Consider the following 21981-nt stretch of genomic DNA (forward strand, 5'->3'; position numbering starts at 1 on the left):
CAGTATCTTCCAGTTCATTCTCCACACAGTAGCTGGGGTGAAGTTTACAAAATCCCACCTTGGCTCACATCGACGCCTGCTTCAAGCTCTTTAAGTTTCCCTATTGCTCACTGGATCAAGACTACATTTCTTTTTCTTTTTTAAAGATTTTATTTATTTATTCATCAGAGAACGAGAGCACAAGTAGGGGGAAGCAGCAGCCAGAGGGAGAAGCTGGCTGTCCACTGAGCCAGGAGCCCAATGTGGAACTCGATCCCAGGACCCAGGGATCATGACCTGAGTCTAAAGCAGACGCTTAAACGACTGAGCCAGCCAGGCATCCCAAGAATACATTTCTTAATATGGCGCAAGAGCTTCTGAAGACAACTCTCCTGTCTCATCGTCACTAATCCCTGTGTTCTAGCCACTATTGCTCTCACTTAGTTCCCAAGATGAGCCATGCTCCCTACTGCCTCAGGGTCTTTCCACCTGCACATCCCTGACCTGGAGGGACCAGCTCAGTTCTCTGGGACTGAGGGGTTTCCCAGGCTGGGGGAACTTCAGTGTTAAAACCAAGAAAGTTCTGGACAAAGCAAGACAGGTGGACCATGCTGCCTCCATGGAGAATGCTTCCCCTCGCTTTCCCATCCCTCTTCACTCAGTGAACTAGTGTTCTTCCTGTAGCTGGCAGCTCGGGTGGCACCTCCTCCAGGAAGCCTTCTCTGACCACTTGAGCTCGATTAGAATACGCAGTCTGCCAGCACGCAATTGCTTTTCTTCTAAGTATTTATTTGAGTTTTTGATCTTGTGGTCACACAAATACTTGTAAAATTAAGGTTGTCTTCCTTGATAAAGGGAAGCTCCAGGAGGGTTGGGGCAGTCTACATGTGTCATAACACTGAGCAGATGTAACAGCACAGTGCTTGGTACATGCTTGGTGCTCAATAAATCCGTGTGCAGTGAATGAGCCCCAGATGTGAGCCAGGTTCAGTGCCGTGTATCTTACATACGTGATCTCATTTTAACCCCAGTTTATCCCTATGCGATCATCTCTGTTTTGTAGATGTGGAAAGTGAGGCTCAGCAAGGTTAATGATGTGTTTGTTCCCCCCAACTTGGGTTTGAACCATACACTTCTGACTCCAGCGCCCAAAGAATACTTAACAAAAAGCCACGTGGTTAGTGTTGTAATTTAAGTTGTCTGAGAGCTCAGATCACTGTGGGGAAAGGCCTTATCCATGCATTTTATGATGCTGTCTCCATGCATGGAATGGGCATGCGTGCGTGCACGCGCGTGTGTGTGTCTGTGCGTGTGCATTTGTGTTGAGTGCAGAATACTCCAGCCATGATCACTCCCTGGCTTTCTTGTAGGTTTGTCAGTGATCTGCCTGTAACTCTGTCCAGGAGGAGTGTTTTCCTTTTCCCCTCTCCTCTCCTCTCCTCTCCTCTCCTCTCCTCTCCTCTCCTCTCCTCTCCTCTCCTCTCCTCTCCTCTCCTCTCCTCTCCTCTCCTCTCCTCTCCTCTCCTCTCCTCTCCTCTCCCCTCCCCTCCCCTCCCCTCCCCTCCCCTCCCCTCCCCTCCCCTCTCCTCTCTCCTTTCTTTTTTGTATTAGGTGCTTATTATATTATTCAAAATAAACACAAACATAAACACATAGGGACCAATTATGAGAGCATGCTATGAGCAAAGAATCATAATTAATCGAATTCTTTGTTCGAGTCAGGGGGAGCATTTTGGAAATCGCTCCCACTGATGATGGTGAAGGCTGCAGGGACTGGTGCAGACAAGCCAGGGGCCATCAATGGTCCAGGGCTAATTTCAGCGTCCCAGAGCCACGGAAGCTGGTCTTTGCAGGGCTTGCTGCTAGGTGATATAGCCTGACCCGGAATTCAGAAAGCAAATGATCCATAAGTTTGATGCCCAGGTCATGGAGATGAGAGGAAGCCTCCGCACTGAGGCGGGGTTAGGACACGGAATGTTGTCAGAAGGCGGTTAGTTCATTGTGTCTCTGTTCGTGCAACAAATATGCACTTAGGACCTACTACGTGCAGGACGGAGATGTGTGCCCTCATGAAGCTGCTTTTTCAGGTGGGCTGATTTGGACATTAGGTACAGTGTCTTTCTGAGGCTACGTGCTGTGGCAACGGTGAGGCGGGAAGGGGGGCCGGGCTGTGCTCCTGAGCGCCTGCCTGTGTGTGAGTCTGTGCGGACAGTGTTAATGGGCGCGAGCATTAAAGGAAGGGCTGGCTGGGAGGATAAAGCATGAGCAAGACGGGAAGGCGGGCACAGAGGGAACCACGTGGCTATTTGGTGGAAGAGCTCCCCAGACAGAGGGAAGGCCCAGAGGTGGGGGTACGCTTAGCAAGATCGAAGAACAGTAAGGAGATTGGTTTGGCCAGAGCAGAGAAGGCAGGAGAAGGGCAGGAGACGCGCACGCGGTAATGCGGGGGCTTGGAGGGGGCAGACCACGTAACACCACACAGGCCATTGTTAGGACTGCGGCTGCTACTCTGAGTAAGTGGGACCCACGGGAGAATGTGGGCCCGAGGAGATATTTGATCAGGTCCACATGGGAAGGAATTATGGCGAGTCTGCAAGGGAACTCACCGTGCGGCTTTGGAGCGAGTAGGGTGGATTTAGGTGCTGTGCTCTGGTTTGCTTACTTGACTGACTGATTCATTGCTTGAGCAAATATTTGCGTGCCCCCTACGCCTGAGCGCTGTGCTGCTGGCGGGGGACGAAGTGGTCACTGCAGCCCATGGGAGCTGACCTCACGGGGCTTACAGTCGGGGAGAGGAGCCACAGGAAAGATAAGTCGGTTCTAAAAACAGACGAACGAAAGAATTCCACTCCTTGGTCTGTGCCCCAAGTAATTGAAAACAGGTGTTCATACGAACACTCGTACAGGAATGTTCATAGCAACACCATGCACGGTAGCCAGGAGGTGGAAGCAACCCGGTTGTCCATCGGTCGATGAAGGCTGAGTAAGATGTGGCCTCTCCGCAGGGTGGAGTACGATGCTGCCACGGGGCGAACGCTGAAAGCGGGGTGCCGAGTGAGAGAAGCCAGACACGAAAGGCTGCGTATCGTTCGACCCCATTTATATCCAGAATAGGTAAATGCCCAGAGATGGAAATCAGTTTGGGGGTAGCTGCGGGTTGGCAGGGGGTGGGGGGAGAATGCGGAGCAACCACTTAATGGGTACAGGGTCTCCTTTTGGGGTGATGAGAAGTTTTGGACCTAGACAGAGGTGCTGCTTGCACAGTCGCAAATGCACTAAATGCCACTGAATTGGACGTTGTAAAATGGCTAATTTTATGTTACTTGAATTTTACCTCAGTTAAAAAACATCCGAAGTAAATGCTTGCGCCCAGGAATATAGATGTTGTTTGCCATGAAGGAGGGGGAGAAGGAACGTGACAAAAGGGATGGGGAGGGTGGGGAGCCTGCTGCCCCTGGGCGGCCTGGGAAGGCACCGAGGATACTTTGTCGGTGAGAAAAGCCAAGGCAAGAACTAAGGGGTAGTTGTTTCCATTTGTCAGAGGATTATCTTCATTCATATAGGAATGGAAGTTTCTGGATGAATAGACCAGGAACAGTAGTGGTTGTTTTGGGAAAGAGAGCAAGGGATCTGATCTGGGCTCAGAGGAGGAGAGCTTACCTTCTGCTTCTATAGGTCTCTTTATTTTATGTCAAGAGAATTGTGTAGTATGAAAAAGTATGAAACACACTCAGAAATAACTGCAACAAATCCCGGCGTAGCAATAGCTCTGCTTCAGCAATGTTCCTTCATTCCCAATCTCGTTTCATCCATGTTCCCACTCAATCCCCCGCCCCCATAGTCTTTTGAAGCAAATTCCATTTTGTCTGTACATACTCTAGTATGACTATGAGGTAAGAATTTGGTTTTAAAATGTCATATTTTAAGCGTGATAATAGTGCAGTTAATTTTACTTTTTTATCGTGTATATTTACCATTTTAGTTTTTGATTAAAAATGTTTTTTTTTTTAATCATGATGAGCACTGAGTAAGGTATGGAATTGTTGAATCACTATATTGCACACCTGAAACTAAGATAACAATGTATGCTAAGTATACTGGAATTAAACATTTAAAAAAAATATTTAATTGTTTTAAAAGGGAAGTGGGGCCCTTTTTGTTTCTTTGGTTCTTTTTTCCAAAAGCAATTTACTAAGACACGAAGCGGGGTGACTCAGCTGCTCACCGCCATGTATGCCAGCGCCCTCGGTACTGTGCTTGAGAACGCGGGGCCTGGTGTCAGATGATGCTAGGCTCCAACCGGCTCCCACCGGCTCTTCAGCTGACCTTGGACAAAATCCTTAACCTCCTTGATTTGTACTTTCTTCCTGTCAAGTGAGCACAATGAGTTTCTAGATCATAGTGAGAATTAAATGGATTTTGCACGGAAGGGTATTTCTTTATCCTGGTGGTGAGACATAATACACACTTAAAAAGGTTACTTCCTTTAGTTTCTAACTGGTTGTCCTGTAACATTCTGGTTTCAAGTTCGGGCTCTGGATCCCATATCTCTATCCGCTAGTTGGGTCATTTTTTTTCAGGGGTTAAAAGGCACACATATAATGTGTTCAGCTCAAAACACAGTAGCTGCAATTATTACCGTATACGTAGCATATAACAGTTCTGGATCCAAAAAGCATAGATGCCCCTAGTTCAGGATGGAAGAGCATAAAGTTCCCAAAAGACGTTGAGGTTCAATTCCCACAAATAGTACTGTCAGAGTGAAAAATAGGGACACACGTTCACTCTTGACTGGAGTCTATGCTTGAACTCATAGTGATATGAAAGAGGAGAGGGTCAGCCCGACTCCCACAGCATCCTAACTGGCTCCCCTTTCCTTCAGGAGGAAGGGTCAGCTCAGGCCATTGATGGAAGGGCCTTGTTCTTTGCCTTTGTTGTGCAAAGGCTGGAGTGATGATGCTATCAGGGCTGCAACCTCTAGGATTCTGTTGAACGGAAAACTTCAGGGAAAAGTTTCTCTTTTTTTTCTTTCTTCAAGCATCATCTCTTCTATGTCCGAGCATGGGGGTTGCTTGTTAATTGGGGGATAACCGCATCACCCATTAGACGCATGTCTTTAAGGAAAAAGGTGTGTGAAAGCACTCAGTGCTACCTGTGATGTGGAGCCCTCATGCAGAAAAAATTAGTTCTTGTAATTGTCATCATGGCTTGTGTGTAGATAACTATGACACAAGTCAGGAGGCATTAAGCATCTTAAGAAAATACAAACAAGACGGCATGGGGATTTAGACAGGAGAGGGTTTGCTTCCAAGGGTTTGAACATAGATGGCAAGGGTCTTGAGGCCAGGAAATTAAAAATGATTCTGAGAGGATGTGGAATTGCAAATGGCCCTTGAATGATGGGAAGTGGGCATGTGATGATGAGGGGAGGGTGGAAAAACCCAGCGTGAGCAAGGGTTTCGTGCGGTGTGTGTAAGAAATGTAGCTTAGCTGGAGTGTGGATTCCATGGAAAAGGAATTGTTAGAATTAAAGTGGGAATGACTGAGCAGGGCTGAGCCACAGAGTGCCTTGAATGCAAGGCTGGGAGATATGGGATTTCTGGGTCAGTGGTTCATAAACTTCTTCTGTCCTGACATACTTGATGGATATTGTTCATATACGCATCTCTTCCCTATGGGAAGAGCCAGGGTTTTGCATGATCTGATGTAATTCCATACCTTCGTCTTCCATTTGAGGGAGCATATCGGAAGGCAAGTGAGTGAGGATGACTTTTCATAGGGATGGATCCCATCTGATTCATTTTGAACGAAATCGTTCCCTAACTTTGGAATTCTAATGACAATTTAGAGGCAATAGATTATATAGTGGTTTAGAAGATGATCTTAGGGGCCAGATTGCCTGGGTTTGATTTCTGACTTCTCTATTTATTCCCTGGATGATGTTGGGTATATTACTTAAGTTCTCTGTTACCTCTATGTCCTTAGCTGTCAAGTGGGGAAAAAAACATTACCTTCATCATGAGGCCGTTGGGAAGATTAAATGAAGAATGGCACATGAGATGCTCGGCATACTGTAAGTGCTATGAAAGTATGAGCTGTTGCATTTTGTAAGTCTCTGACATCTCGTGGGTGGTGGAAGCCACTGCTCTCAGCTGACAGATTTTGAGCAGGACAATGTCAAGGTCAAAAGTTCAGAACGGGTGAGCAGCAGAGAACAGATGAAGAGTGTGGGCTCTGGAATCAGCCTGTTTGAGTCCTGACTTCCCCTCACTGGACTTGGGACCTTGGGTGAGTAGCGTAAATTCTCTAGGTCTCTGGTCTCTTCCTTTTCTATACAATAAATACAATAATAACAGCACCCACTTCACAGTCTGGTTGTGAGGATTAACGGAGTGATGCATATGGAGCGCCTACATGGTCCCTCACGAGTCAGTTAGCTATCTACTGCTGCGTAACAAATGGCCATAAACTTTGCAGCTTAAAACAACTCATAATTGTCATCTTGCAGTTTCTGTAGGTACCTAGCTAGGTCCCTGCAAGGCTGCAGTCACGGTGTTGGGCAGGTCTGGGTTTCGTCTGAAGGTTTGACTGGGGAAGGATACATTGTTGTTGGCAAAGTTTAGTTCCTCGCTGGCTGTCAGCTGGACACCAACCTCAGCTTCTATCTAGTTACTGACTGGAGGCCAGCCTTAGTGCCTTGACCCCTGGCCACCCCTAGAAACAACTGCACGCTTCATTAAAGTCAGCAAGGGAGATGGTCTCTTCCCTAAGTGGGCATTGCAATCTTCTATATGGTAATTGAATACATGTCATCATGTCATCCTGTCACTTCTGTCATATTCTCTTGGTTAATAGCAATTCACAGATCTTGCCTGCATGGCGGGACAGAGATCACACAAAGGCGTAAACATCGGAAGGTCTGGGTTATGGCAGCCACGTTAGGGTCTTGCCATCATACACACAGTAAATACCTAGCACATTCCTACTTTGAGAAAGTAATCTGGCAAGCAGAAAGCATCTGGAAGACGGGAGTTAACTCATTTTATCTTTGTACCTAGAGCACAGGGCTGCATATGGTGGGTTCTCATTAACTACCACCTGGCTAAGTGTCAAATGTAAATTTCTCAGAATGCTTTCCCCGCCCCCAAACTAGGCTTGTATAGTTCCAGATGGGGGCATGTAAGTCAGTATAGGCTTGGTATGCTACAGTAACAAACCAACCTACAAGTCCCAGTGGCCTAAATAATACTGGCTTATTTCTTATTTATTCTACATATCCATTGATGTGTGGCTGGGGGCAGGGGTGAGGAGGAAATCTACTTCCTGTCTTACTTGGGCACCCCCTTCTGGTGGAGTATCCATTATCCGGAATGCTGTTGGTTACTGTGGCAGAGGAAAAGGAGAGTCCTGAAGGGTCTTAACCTAGTAAATAAGCAATTGATCCCAAAGGGCCTCACATTACCTCCGTCCCTGCTCATTGGCCAGAAAGAATCTCTTGGGCCCACTCATACCAGGAGACGGAACAGTGCGATCATGTCATGCACTTAAGAGGCAGAGAGCTGGGGTATTTGGTAACTAACACTATCGACCGCTTCAGAGGATAATGTATAGATAAATCGAAGAGCAGTGGTTCTACTGGAACTATACGTAAGTGGCCTGGATATTCCCTGACATCTCAGCTGAACCTTCCACCCTTCTCTTTTGGCCCTGTGCCCAGGATGAGGACCTCCACAGAATACATCACCTGGACTCCCTTCAACCTCTGGCTTCTGGTTGGGTACAGCTAAGAGATGTGCTTGTGGGAGATTGGAGAGTGAAAAAGAAAAAAATGGGGTAGTTTATTTTCTTTCTTTCCTTTCTCCTCCATCTGTCCACAACTCACATGGGGCGGCCTCTCCCCCAAGTAAAGATTTTGGGGGTGCCTGGGAGGTTCAGTTGGTTAAGTGTCTGCCTTCGGCTCAGGTCATGGTCCCAGGATCCTGGGATAAGCCCTGCATTGGGTCGGGCTCCCTGCTCAGTGGGGAGTCTACTTCTCTGCCTCTGCCCCTCCCCTCTGCTTGTGCACTCTCTCTCTAATAAATAAATAAAATCTTTAAAAAAACAAAAGACAAGTGAAGCTTTTGATGGGTTCTGCTAACAGGTCCCTTTACGTGCATTGTAAGGTGACACAGCCCCAGCTTCTGAGCCAGTGCGTGGGTGAGACACTAGCTTTGGTTGCTCCTGAGAACCCCGCCCATGGTTCTGTGAACAGTCTCCTCATCGATCTGTCCTCCTCCCCTCCTTTGAGTGGGCTGTTCTCTGCTGGAATCCTGATACCTCCGACTTGTTGCTGCGTGGCGAGGACAGAATGATACGAACACTGTGTTGTCTGTGGTTGGATTTCAGGCAGGCGATTCGCTCTAAAGTTACGTAGCGCTACTAGAAAATGATTATACTAAAGATATTCCAGAAACCTGGCTGGAGACTACTGCCTACTCAGTCTCACGTCGAGTGTTTCTTACGGGAAGATTCCTGTTTAGCAAGCTCTCATCCGTGAGTTCCTCTGCTGGTTTTTGTGAAGCACCTATTTTCTTGACAGTAAACTCTAAATTTTTAATATCTGGACTATACGTCTCACTTTTCTGAGCTTGAAGTTAATTGGAGACAACGAAGACGGTTAAACTGGCGTGGTCGATTGCATGAATGGCTCCAACGCTTCATCTCACCCTGCGTTCATGCGTTTTGCAGCAACTTTGCCGTCCTTTCCTCTAAGGGGGCAGAAGACATTTGTCTCACCCTGGACCTTGAGTCTGTCTGCGTCATCTGCTTTGGCTAATGAAATATTAGGGGCGTGGTACGATCGAAGTCCTAAGAAATGCTTCTGTGGCTTGACTGGCCCTCTTGCACCTCAGCTGTCGCCATGACAGTGATGTCCCTGGGCTGGCCTGCTGGTCCAGGGGAGGCTGAAGGACGTTGGAACAGAGTCAGGCTGCACATCGATTTCAGTTCTGCCCTGCTGACTGCACACGTGTGAGTGAGCTCAGCGGAGGGCAGCGGTCAGCAGAGTCACCTCGCGGGTCCCTGACCCACAAAACTGTGAGAACCAACGGTCTGTGGTTTGTGGTGCAGGATTGCTGTGGCCGACGTAAGCTGGCCGAAATGGGGACAAGAGACTAACTGGTATTTCCCACTTTAGTCTTCTATTTGTTCCATGGAGAGGTATTAGATACACGCCCTGTGGAAGGCACCAGGTAGAGAGTTATGAATTAGCCAAGACGTGGTCCCCAACCTCAAGTCCATCCCTCTTCAGCTGGCTTGCTGTCACTCACACTTCAGAGTTTCACATGACCGTGGATAAGACCCAGTCTCGTGTTATCTGATCTCATGTTATTCTGCGCTTTCTCCTTGCGGCTCTATTTAATTAGGGGGTGTGCGTGTGTGTGTGTGTGTGTGTGCGCGCGCGTGCGTGTTTAAAGATTTTATTTATTTATTTATTTATTTATTTATTTATTTATTTATTTATGAGAGAGAGAGAGAGAGAGAGAGAGCACACGCGTAAGCATGGGGAGGGACAGAGGGAGAAGCAGACTCCCCACTGAGCAGGGAGCCTGAAGCAGGGTTCGGTCTCAGGAGCTTGAGATCATGACCTGATCTGAAGGCAAACACTTGACCGACTGAGCCAGCTGGGCACCCCTCGTCAGGGTGTTTTTTAGTATAAGTGAGAGAAACCCAATGGAATTGACTTAAGCAAAGAGAAGGAAAGAAAAAAGAACGAGGACTCATTGACTCATGTACCTGGTAACTCGTGTAGCCATCGGAGCAGAGGAGGGGAGCATGACAGGCACAGCTGGATTCAGGGGTCGGGAAGACTTGATCTGCGTCCAGTGTGCCGGCTGCTTTCTTCTAGCTGTTCATCGGTCTCAGCCTGGTCTAGGTCTCAGGGGGGTCTTTGGCAGAGCGTCTCTGCTCCGCTGGTTCCCACGATAGTCTTGTCACTGGATAGACACGTACCACCTGCTCGTTTTGGAACAAACCACAGAGGCTGACAGCCATGCCTAGAGTGTGTGTGGCCCGAGAGCCTGGGCAGGGTGGGGTCAATCCACAACACCAACTCACCTAGGAGGGCACGAGCAGAAAAGCCAGGTGCTGCTTGAGTAAAGAGAATGGGCACTAGAGATGCAAGAGCAGCAGAAGTCCGCTAGATAGAACACACTGCAGGTGGATTATGTGATAGCTGTGTCCTGGCCTTCGTTACAGTTGGCCCTCCCACTAGACTAGAGGCTCCACGAAGGGCAGAATGTGCATCAGTTTTGCTCACCTCTAGGCTTCTAGAGTCCTATATAGGCTGGTACATAATAGGGGAGCAATACATATTGAATAAAGGAAGCTTATAGTCTGTTGGGAGAAAATGAAGACGAAACATAGTTAAACTCAATGAGTTGACTCAGGTTCTGAATGGCAAGAAAGGCAGGAAATTCTGTTTATGATTATAAACATTATAGCACTATAGTAGGATGAGGTTTCTATGTGGCCATCTGAGAATCTTTTAGCTTTGGCAAAAAGTACAGCAGCAACAAAAAGCCCTCCCCACCCCCAACCCCCATACCTCCCTCTTCATCTTGATATTACAGCTTTCAAGACACACAAAATGAATGTCCTGAGACCCCTGGGATTTGTGTATCTATGCACACACACACACACACACACACACACACAGACACGTACACACCAATGCACAGAAAGACTCAGGTGGAATGGAGTCTTCTGTAGAACCATCTGGGGGAAAAGAGCTGGGTTCATTTTTCATCTACTCCTTTCAGCCTGCTCTTGTTTATTAGGTTCAGTTGTGATGTGCTGACACTGTATGTTTTAGGAGGAAGGGGCAGCCATTGTAAACAGCACAAAAGCCGGGCTGTCATTGGAATCCCAGAGATCTGATGGCCTTAAGAACGTGGAGAAGCACAGGTGCTGGGAAGAGCTGAGATTTGAAGGAAAAGGCTGCTCTTGGCATTGGAGAGATCTCAGTGTGTGAAAATCTGAGTTCTTGTTCGGGGCTTGGTGCGAGAGCGATGTCTCCCTCAGAGTACCAGGACAGATCTATCCCCCAAATAAAAAATGACAACAAAGCATCGATACCATCTCCCCATCTTTGCCCCTTGCAGCTTTCTTGATAGGATTAAACCAATTTCAGAGCAGAACACAAGCCATTTTTTAATGGATTTACTAGAAATAATTCCTTAAAAAGAAATTATAGTGTTTGAGAATGCTCTTCAAAGTAATATTTGGTCTTAAAAATAGCTTTTTTTTCCTGCTTGAAGATGTGGAACACCATATCATGCATATCCCTCAACAATATCATGTATGTCCCGCAACACTATCACATATATCCCTCACCACTAAGCTGTCCAGACTGAGCTCTTTATATCAGGAGGTGGGGAGGGGTACATTAAGAGGGCAGGTTCTGGATTCAGAGTTGAATCCAGCTCTCTCTCTTACTCAAAGCATGATCTTCGCCAGCTACTTAATCTCTTATGCCTCGGTTTTCTTATCTGCAAAATGGGAAGAATAAAAATAATGCATAGGTCATAGAATCATCATGAGGATTAAATCAGGTAATGAAAGTTAACACTTATGATAGCACTGGGCAGGTAGAGTACACGAGGCATGGTAGCCATTATTACATCAATACATGTGATAAGAGGAAACACGTTTAGACTTTTCCATCTTTGACTTTTGATCACATTTGGTCATCTCTTCTTCAAATGCAAGATGTGATGGGAAAGCGGGTCAAAGTGAGACTTGGAGAGGAGAAAAACCACAGTGAACGCTATTTGCATGAGAAACAAGTGAGTTAATCTCTCCGTTTCTGGTTCTCTTCCTTTATGGTTTGGTCAGTTACCTCTCTTCCCGTTTATGGCCGTGGCCACCTAACCAGGATCCTTGCTTCCAATCTTACCCTCTATTTACATCTCTTAACTTTCTATTATAGCTTTATTTATCAAGCATTGTAATTATGTTGCTCCATTGCATTAAAAACATTCAGTTTCCCCCACACCCAGTGGTTGAAATTCAAACTCCATAGCCTGGCATTCAATAGTCTTGGCAAAATGGCCCCCGTCACTCTTTCTAACCATCTGCAGCCATCCTTCTCTGTGACTCACTGTACTAGAAATACTAGCCCTTTCCTGAAGTGCACAAACTCATTCTTCCATTTCTTTGCTCTTGCTGTTTCTTTTGCCTGGAATGCCATTTCCAACACCCCCCCCCCCAAATCCAGCAAAACAAACAACTCCCAAACTCCCATCCTTGTAGATTACAATTTTTTCTGAGATTAATCTCAGCCATGCCATCTTTACTTTGCCTTTACCCAAAAGAATCCTGTTCGAGAAAATTATGAATACCAATATCTAAATTACGATGAGCAGTTGGTTCCTACTTAAGCCAAGAAAATAGTTCATATCTATAATGATGGCAAAAGCAAGAGTCCCCCCTGAATGCTTCCTGTATGCCAGGAACTATACCAAGTGTTTCTCACGGATGATCTCACAGCCTCGTGAGACAGCTACAGTTTGGTCTCGTTGTATTTACAGTTCGCCTACCAGATTTCAACTGTGACCCCTCCATGGGGCGGGTGGGGAGGGGAGAAGAGAGAGAGAGATAGAGAGATAGCAAGAGAGAGAGAGAAACAATTTAAATTGTGCAGCTGATACTGCCAGAAATTCTAATGAGAGCATTTCCGCCTGGAATAAGCACATAATGGAAGTTCCTCTCTACTCCCAGTCCATGTTATCGTCTTCAAGTATCTCATGCAATCATTCTAGAACTTAATGATTTATGTATTCCATACAGCATGGCCACTAAATGTGAGCTGCTACTTTATCTGGGATCAACTAAAGCAACAGTAACTCATTCCAACACTGGGGGGAAACTGCGCATTGGGCTTGGTGAGAGATGTCCTTCCTCGTTTTGCGATCATGTTTTTTTTTTTTTTTTTTTTTGTCCAAGCCAAGGTACTTGTGGCAGTGAGAGAGGATGCTTTTCAGAATTATGTCAGAACACAAGGCATAAAGTTGGACAGCCCAGGCCAGTCCCACTGGGGCTTCTCTCTTTGCCCCCTGCCACGTGAGGACACAATGAGAAAATGGCCCTCTACTAACTTGGAAGAGGGTCTTCAGTACGAATCCAGTCTTCTGGCACATTGCTCTTGGGGCATTTCTTGTATTTCTCTCGGAATTATAAGAAATCTGTGTCTGTTGTTTAAGCCACAGATGGGTGTTGTTGTTGTTCTAACAGCCTGAACAGACTCAGGTAGTTGGGAACCTCTTCCCTAGGGAGGATCAAGTGTAGCAACGTGAAGAGATCAGATTGCCCTACTCCCTTAATACTCTTCCGGGGCTCCCTGTGTCCCACTGCACATAGCAGAGCCCTTTAAGCTCCTTCCCCGAAGCTGTAAGACCCACCAAGATCTGGCTCTGGCAGACTGTTCCAGTATCTCTCCTCGTCAGGCATATTTCTGGCTACCCTGGACTTCTTTCGTTTCTTCCAGCAGATCACAATTTTTCCTGGTTCAGCACCTTGGCTCCTCTGTATGGCCAGGACTGCCTCCCTTACCCCACCTTCTTGAGAATGCCTGCTAGTCCTTCAGAACTCAGTCTGGCCTTTCCTGTCTAAAGTGCTGAACGCCCCCACCTTCTGCTTTCTGCAGTCCACACAAGCTGTTTATCTTAAAGCCCTTAACAATGTTTGTTATTTAAATTTTCTGCTTGTTTGTTTTCCCCCCACACTGTGGCCCATAGGTATCATGAGCGCAGTGTTCATGTTTTTACTCGTTGCCTGGCATAGAGCTTTGTTCGTAGTAAATATTCAGATATTCAATACGTGTTTGTTGAATGAATGTCCAAGATCACATCAGGATTGCCAGTCTGTCATGTAGAAACAAGACCACATGAGTTTAAACTTTTTTTTTTTTTTTTTGATATCTGATCATTAAGGGAAGAAGATCTCTCTTCAAGGCAGGTCTGCAGCAGCCAGCTAGGTCTCATACCTACTAAAAGGAAAGTACCTAGAATTAGAATTCCAGATGAAGGAAATATGACTCCTCCAATCCAGCCCCGCCGCCCCCCCTCCCGCCTCTTTGTTCTACCGTGAACCACATGAGGCATGATGCCTCAGGACATTTGCACCTGCTGTTTCTTCTGTCTGTAACACTCTTCCCTCAGATATCAAAACGTCTTGCTTCCTCATCCATGTTAGATCTTACCCCAAAAGGTTTTCCTGGCCACCTGTAAACCTCTGTGATGCCGTGTACTAGCTGTGTTCTCCACAAAAGAGGGAGTCTGAGGGTGGTTGGAATCCAGCCCACACTCTGCCTTTCATGCACTCCTGGTATTTGGAAGGGGAGGGAGGGACATCTTTTTCTAATTGATCCACCCAGAATGGGGCACCTTCATGTAATTCATGATTTGTGCTGGCTGCAGCCTGTCCACGTCTCTCTGAATACTGATATGCTACCCTTGTTACCTGCGTATTTTTGTAAAGATTTATTTATTTATTTGAAAGAGAGAGTGAGAGAGCCTGTGCGTGAGTGAGGGGAGGGACAGAAGGAGAGAATCTCAAGCAGACTCCTTGCTGAACACGGAGCCTGATGTGGGGGCTTGATCTCACGACCCCTGAGATCATGACCTGAGCCGAAACCAAGAGTCAGATACTGAACTGACAGAGCCACCCAGGTGCCTCTCTTGTTACCTGTGTATTAGCTTTCCCTGCAACACGTAAGCTTAAGGACAACAGAGAGGTTTGTCTGTTTTGTTCACTGCTCTATCCTCAGTATTGGGAGTTCTATCTGACACATGGTGGGTGCTGCAGAACTATTTGTTGAATGAATGCATGGATTTACATATTTTGAAAAGCAACAAAAGCAAAGCTTTAGCTCTTGGATGTACAGTTTTCTTTCTCCTTATTTCGTTTCGTTTTTATTTGTAGTTTAGCTACTCACCCCTTGAGGTCAATTCACCAGGATCCCGGGAGTGATTGGCCGCATTTTGGTTTTCATCCCCTCACTTTCGTTTAGAGATACGAAAATTGCCTGTGCTTTCCTTCAGTTCTTCGGAGTCCTCTCTTTTTCCCAGCATCCGATTTAATGGAAACCCTAGTAATGGGATGAAAATATTGCCAGGTTATATTATGAAGCCATAAGCAACTTAAAAGCCCCAAACCCCCATATAACTAAGTTAAACCTGAAATTCCATTTCAGCGTTGCTTGGAAAATCATTTCTTTTCTGACGCTTCCCGGGGGCTCCCTTTTTAAAAAAAATTGCCAGAATATCATGGCTTGAGAATAAGTATTTTCCAAGCAGCTTTTGGTGCCTGGCTTGGTTGCCTTTTCCAAATCTGCGTTAACTGTTAAAAAAAAAAAAAAACACCCAAATTCTTCAAACAGATCTTTATGCAACAATTTCAATGTGGCATTAACATTTTTGTTTCTGCATAATTTATTTTTTATTATTATTTTTAAAGGTTTTATTTCTTTATTTGACAGAGAGAGAGAGTAAGCATGACCAGGGAGCTGCAGGCAGTGGGAGAAGCAGGCTCCCTGCTGAGCAAGGAGTCCAATGCAGGACTTGATTCCAGGACCCTGGGATCATGACCTGAGCCGAAGGCAGATGTTTAACCATGGAGCCACCCATCTGTCCCAGTTTCTGCATAATTTACAGCAACTCACATGTTTAAATATCCTGTTGTACACTGGGCCTGGGGAGTTGGATAACCCTTTAATTACTGCGATTCAACCTCCCTAAGACTGAGAAAACTAGTAAGACTGAAATTCGGTGCCGGCCTGGAACGATGCTGCTAACATTGGAAGGTGACTCCCCAGTTTGCCAGCCTTCCGTCACTGCTAAATTTCTTCCCAGTGAAAAGGGGCATCATTCTCAAACCAGCTGACTGGAGACTTAGAATTGCCTTGCAGAACCAGATCTGGAGCCCATGTGGCCTAAATCCCCCTAAACTGATTACCTTGGTTGGAGTCTTTTAAGGTTTTGGCACTAACTTAATCGACTGCTGTGTGCAACCCCAGGAAAGGGAGTAAGACTCCATTCAAATCCTCCCTGTTAAATCAACCCTCCAGCAAATTACTGGCAGTGGAGGGGACTACAGAGCAAGGAACTCCAGCAAAGACCTCATTCAGAGTGTTTGCACCCCATTCCCTTGATAAAATGAGCACTCTTTAGCTTTCCCATCGGGTAACCGAGTTATGTTTGGCCATAAAGCGCTCACGGCGATTCTTATATGTTTTATTTCAAAACCGTGTTTTGCAGCAGTCAGATCTGTAACGCGTTCATAGGTGGCTGACTTATTGGACTCAATCGATGCCATCGATTTCCTTTTAAATGCAAAGATTGCACGGTTCTGCTTTAATTGCGGATCTGGTTGCAAGGGCCGTCTCTTGCAAGTGGGTTGCTCTCTTTTTCTCCGAATAAATCACCTTTTCCTGATGAACATTGGCTGGGTTGGGCCTCCCTTTGTTAGCACTTCCCCCTCGGTGTCGAGCACAGATGTTGGCGAGCCAGCGAGGGGGGGGGGCACCCCAGCCCCTGACTGAAGCAGGTGTCTCTGCAAGACTTTCCTATCTAGGTTAGGTGTTTTATTATGTCTTAATAAAGCAGTTGAAGAGAAGATTAAGCTGAAGTGCCCTGGGGAATAATTTTAAAATTTTAAAAGGGCATGACCAGTAGGAGGTTGTTACATAAAACCAGCTGGCTTCAGGGAGGGGTGCACTGGGGCCATCACTGTCCCCTCCCCGCCCAGGTTCTCCCTCACGGTTTCTCAAAGCCTCGCTTTATTTGGGTCTCTTCACTTACTGACTTACGCATGGATCTAAAGGCAGAACCGAGTGCGTTTAAATACCGTCTTTGAGACGTTAGCTCTGTGATCTTAGGCAAGTCTTCCATCGCTGTTCCTCGTTTCCGGTAACGACCCATCGGGGCTTTACCAGGGGTAACTGAGACTGTGCGTGTAAAGGGCTGAGTTGAAGGCTGGCTAATTGGGAGGGTGTAACAGAGATTAGCTATTATTACGACACGCTGTCACAGGACGGGGGAGGTGACCGGCGGAGATTCCATCCCCAAGTAGCCATGCTGGGTGGGTCCTGCATCTCAGGCACAATTCTGTTTTACAAAGAAGCATTCATTTCACCCTCATGGCAATCCCACAGGGGAGGTACAGTAATTATTATTAGCCCATTTTATTTTTTTATTTTTTAAAATGTATTTATTTGAGAGAGAGTGAGAGAAAGAGAGAGAGAATCCTAAGCAGACACCGCACTGAGTGCAGAGCCCGACACAGGGCTCGATCCCCCAGCCCTGAGATCATGACCCTAGTGGCAATCAAGAGTCTGACGCTCACCTGACTGCACCAGCCAGGTGCCCCATTATTAGCCCATTTTCTAGATGAGGGAACTGAGGCTCTGATAGTAGAGTCCTGCCCAAGCTGTCATGCCTGCTGGGAAGAAGAGCCAAGTCACCTCCGCGTCCACGCCCTTTAACACTCTGCCACGAGATGCCCTGCTGGGGTCGGTGGGGTTGGGGGTGACGGCTGCCGGGCAGGGCTGCAAGGCCTTGCTCCCTCAATCCTGTGTGTTTGCTCATGAGGGAGACCTTGAGGCCTGGGCCCTTTGGAGGTCCTTCCAGGGACCTGTGTGGGGTCAGCTGTATGTGGCTGGTGGTCAAAGACTCATGCCCAGAGATGAGGGACCCTGATGGGCTGGTGGCCTTGGTCTTGGACAGCCACCCCGTGGCCCGGCTCCGTGTCCTGTATTTCTCTCCTGGTGCTGTCCTTCCCTGTTTCATTTTGCACCTACGCCATTCCATTTTCCCCTCCTACTGAGTCTCACACTCAGAGAAGCGTCTAGAATCCATTTCTTCCCGTCCTTCCTTCCAGATCTGGTAAGGGAGTTTCTATTTTGTGCCATGCAGTTTTCTCAGTATTAAGGATGCAGTTCTGAACAAAAGCACTTATTCATTTGGCTCTCTGACTACCTAGGAAGTTCCAAGCTCTGTTCTGGGCACCGGGAATCCAGCTGTCAGCACAGCAGGTGAGCCCCGCACAGAGCCTGCATCTGTGAGCTGCAGACATTACGTGGGTGGACAATAAGCGGGACTTACTAGGAGTAGTGATCAGCGGGACAGAGTGAAGTAAGGACCTGTTAGGGACCAGGGATGTGGGCGGGGGGCCAGGGGCTCCCTTTACATGGCCTGGTCAGGGCAGGTGTCTCTAGAGGAAAGTCACGTTTGCAGAACTGTTGTGTGATTCTTTGTGCGATGTTCCAGGTAGAGGGAACAGCTAATACAAAAGTCCCAGGGTGTGAGGGACTTTCGATTCTTCAAGAAATAGCACAGAAGCCGGTGTGGCCGAGAGAATACACAAGGCCAGTGTGCCTGGAGCCAGGGAACTGGTCCCACGGAGGGATCTTGGGGCCTCGCCATGTTACCATTAAGTGGGGTCTCAGTGGTCGTCCTCCAAACCTGATTCAGGAAGATCACTGATTGTGGGTGTCGGTTTCTTCACATCTCCACCAGCACTGGCTGTTGCTAGTATTATGGAGCAGTTTTCAAAATTTTAAAGTAAAAAAAACTCAATTGGTTTTTAAATTTCCAACTTGATAGAAAAAAAAGACGCCTGCTTGCAGACTTTGTGATTGCAATGATGTCGAGTATACTTCTGTGTGTTTGTTTGCCATCGGTATTACTTTCAGTCCAATCTCTGTGTCTGTCTTTCCACCTGTCTTTACCCACAGGTGCCCAGAGATGGGCTAGTCATGGCCTTTCATTCCTGAACCACTCTCATCCTCCCATCGCGGGGCCACACGTGGCCTGGTTTCCTTCCTCCGTCCTGCCTTGTTCCGTCTCTCTCATTTGTGTAACACAAGCCTCTCTAATCCCAGTGCCAGGGGTCTATTCTCTTTCCTGCATACCAAGCAAGGTAAAGTGGCGCTTACCCTCTGCTGCACATTATAATCACCTGGAACACCTTCTAAAATTCAATGTCAATTTAATTCTAATCTCTAGGGAGAGGGGGAGGGCATCCGTGCTTGTTTGTTTGTTTATTAGTTGCTCATTTGATTACAGTGTGCAGCCGAGGCTGAGAAGCACGGCATTCCGCCAGCTCGATGTCATCGAGGTGTGAAAGTGAATCTTGTCGGCCTCATAGAACTGGTCCTGCTTCCCTGACCAGCAGCTCTGGCCCTCCCGTGAAGCTTGGTTGTAGGCACTGAGACACATTTGCCTCCTCCACCAACAGATACGTATCGAATCCAGACAACGTTAGGCACTGTGGAAACGTCCACACACGAGACAGGTCTCTTGCCTTTTTGCAGATCTTATATTTTAGTAAAAAGAGAGAAAAAGCAACTAGATGAAAAGATGAACAAGTTCATTAGGCCTTATGATAATTCCTAAGAAGGCAATGGAGTGTTTTGCTGGAATGTAGGTGTTGGTGAGAGGGAGTCAGAAAGGCGGTGAGGAAAGACCTTTCTGGAAGGGTAATGTGTGGAAGCGGGAAAGCAGGAGGGGGAAGTGCAGTGTCCATGACTCAGGGCACGAGGGACAGCTGGAGAACCGGAGTGACTGGAGGCTGGGCACGAGGGGGAGGTGATGTGGGGAGTGACCTCTGGCTCGACCTCACCGTGGCAGGGGAGAGACATGTGCCCAGCCCATACACCACCCCAGGGCTCCTGCTCAGCAGAGATGCTAGTGGGACACAGGATGGAAAAGCACACTCTGCTTGGGACCTGAGGAGGATGGGTTTCTGTAAAAGGTGAGAGGGGAGCGGGGTGAGAAATTTGCTCTGATAAAGAAAATTCTAGGCAGAGGGAATATTGTCTGCAAACGTACAGAGCTGGGGGAGGACCTGGAAGACCCTAGGAGAGGGGGAAAGATTGGGGTGTTGGTGATGCAGAAGTGAGGGGTGTGTGAGGGCAGTTGAAGTCAGAGAGGAAGGCTGGGCTCAGGCAGTGTGGGCTACACACAGAGCTGGGGAGTCTGCTTTCTTCCTATGAGTCACCAGAAGACTTCAGTAAGGAAGCTCAGCTTCGTTATTCAGGAAGGTAACTCAGGCAACAAGGGTGACTGAAAGAAAGTTAGGGTCTTCCAGGGGTCAGCAACCTTTTCCTGTAAAGGGTCAGACAGTAAATACTTTAGGACCAGAGACGGTCTGGTCTCAGCTTCGACTACTCACTTCTGCCATTGTAGCACAAAAGCAGCCATAACCAATGATAAATGAATGATTGTGCTGTGTTCTAATAAAACTTTATTTATAAAAATTGGCAGGGGGCTGGATTTCATCAGTGCCCTGCAGTTTGGCAACCTTGGTATTCCAATAGAATATTTAAGCCTGGTAATTAGTTGTGACAATTAGATTGGTCTGAAATAAACAAAAAATGATACAAAAGATTTTGAGCTGTTCTTTATTCTTTACTCTTACTAAAGATGCATTTATAAACTGAGTTTTGGAATCGATCACAGCTTTGAATTAAAAATATCTGGCCGGGTTGACTTTTGACACAATTGCCAAGAATTGGAATAATTTCCCTTTTCATTCTGTGCTCCTTCTCTCCTCATTGATAGGTCTTCAGCATTCTCAAAATTCTCCTAGTTTGGGGTAGCTGAGTTACATGGAATGGTATGGGAGGAACTTATGAGGAAGCTTGCCCCAAAAAAGATTTGAGGTGACTTGTCCTGACACCTTAGTCATAGAGCAAACCTATGATTTTATTTATATTATAAATGTAAGGAGGGCCTGATGGAGAAGCCCCTGAAAGCCAACTTACAACTGATAAAGAAACATTAATGAGACAGCAAGTGTTAAGGACTTTACAGTTTACAGATGTTGTTGAAAACACGAGAGTCCTGGGTCAGAGACAAAGGACAGGTCACTACTCATTGCAAAGGTAGTAGGCCAGAGTTTTAGCATTTGTGCTTGCTCTCCAAGTGCAAGTTCCCACAGGGTACCACAGAGAGGGCCAGGTGATGCCTGCATGTGCAGTGGATTATGGGCTGGGTTACAAGAGAGAAATCTTAAGTTTAGGAAACCCAAATCTTTTGTAATGGGCAATTTCTACCCTTTGCCCTGGAGAGAGACATTAGCGTTCCTATTTTGAACAGGAAACTTGCCCATTGCTCTCTAAGGAGACACCATCCCTCTCTTCCAACGCTGTCGTCTATACACAATTCTTGAAAGAATGGCCTATTACAAAGGCAGTCACGAGACTTGAAGAAATGCAAGAGACTCATGGGGCATTATCTCTCAACAGCAGACTTTGTATTTTGCATTTTATTTTATTTTTATTATTTTTTTAAGATTTTATGTATTTATTTGACAGAGAGAGGGAACACAAGCAGGGGGAGCAGCAGAGGGAGAGGGCATAGGAGAGGAACAAGCAGACTCCCCACTGAGCAGGGAGCCTGATGTGGGAGCTCGATCCCAGGGCACTGGGATCACGACCTGAGCGGAAGGCAGATGCTTAACCCACTGAGCCAGCAGGCGCCCTGGTATTTTGCATGTTAGCTAGGATCAAAACAGACAGCTGAATGAGCTGTCATGGAGCTGTAAGGGTGGAAATTTCAGCAGCAGTGAGCGAGTCGTAGTTCTTCTTTGGAGAGCAAGATCATCCCTGGAGCCCTGGCATAAGCCCCACTTCATGTTCACTTTGTCTGCTTTGACCTATAGCTGACTGTCCAGAGTCTCTGTCTGCTTACTTTGGTGGTTAGAATTATTTTTATTGTGTTAAGGGCTGTTTTCACACATCCTAAGTTTGGAGAGAGACCTTTGTTGTAAACACACTTGATAAATGATCCCCAAACATGCCAAAGAGTTCCAACCAAGAATGAATCACTTTTGAAGAATGCTTCTGTAAAATGTTCCAGGAAAATAGCCTTTCTTTTCAGACCTGGGTGTTAAGCCATTACAGAGTTATCATGAGTTATTGGAACCTTTGACGGGGCATAAGGTAGTTGTGCTGTTGCTCGG

Source organism: Ursus arctos, unplaced genomic scaffold, assembly GCF_023065955.2.
Source record: "Ursus arctos isolate Adak ecotype North America unplaced genomic scaffold, UrsArc2.0 scaffold_16, whole genome shotgun sequence".
NCBI lineage: Eukaryota > Metazoa > Chordata > Mammalia > Carnivora > Ursidae > Ursus > Ursus arctos.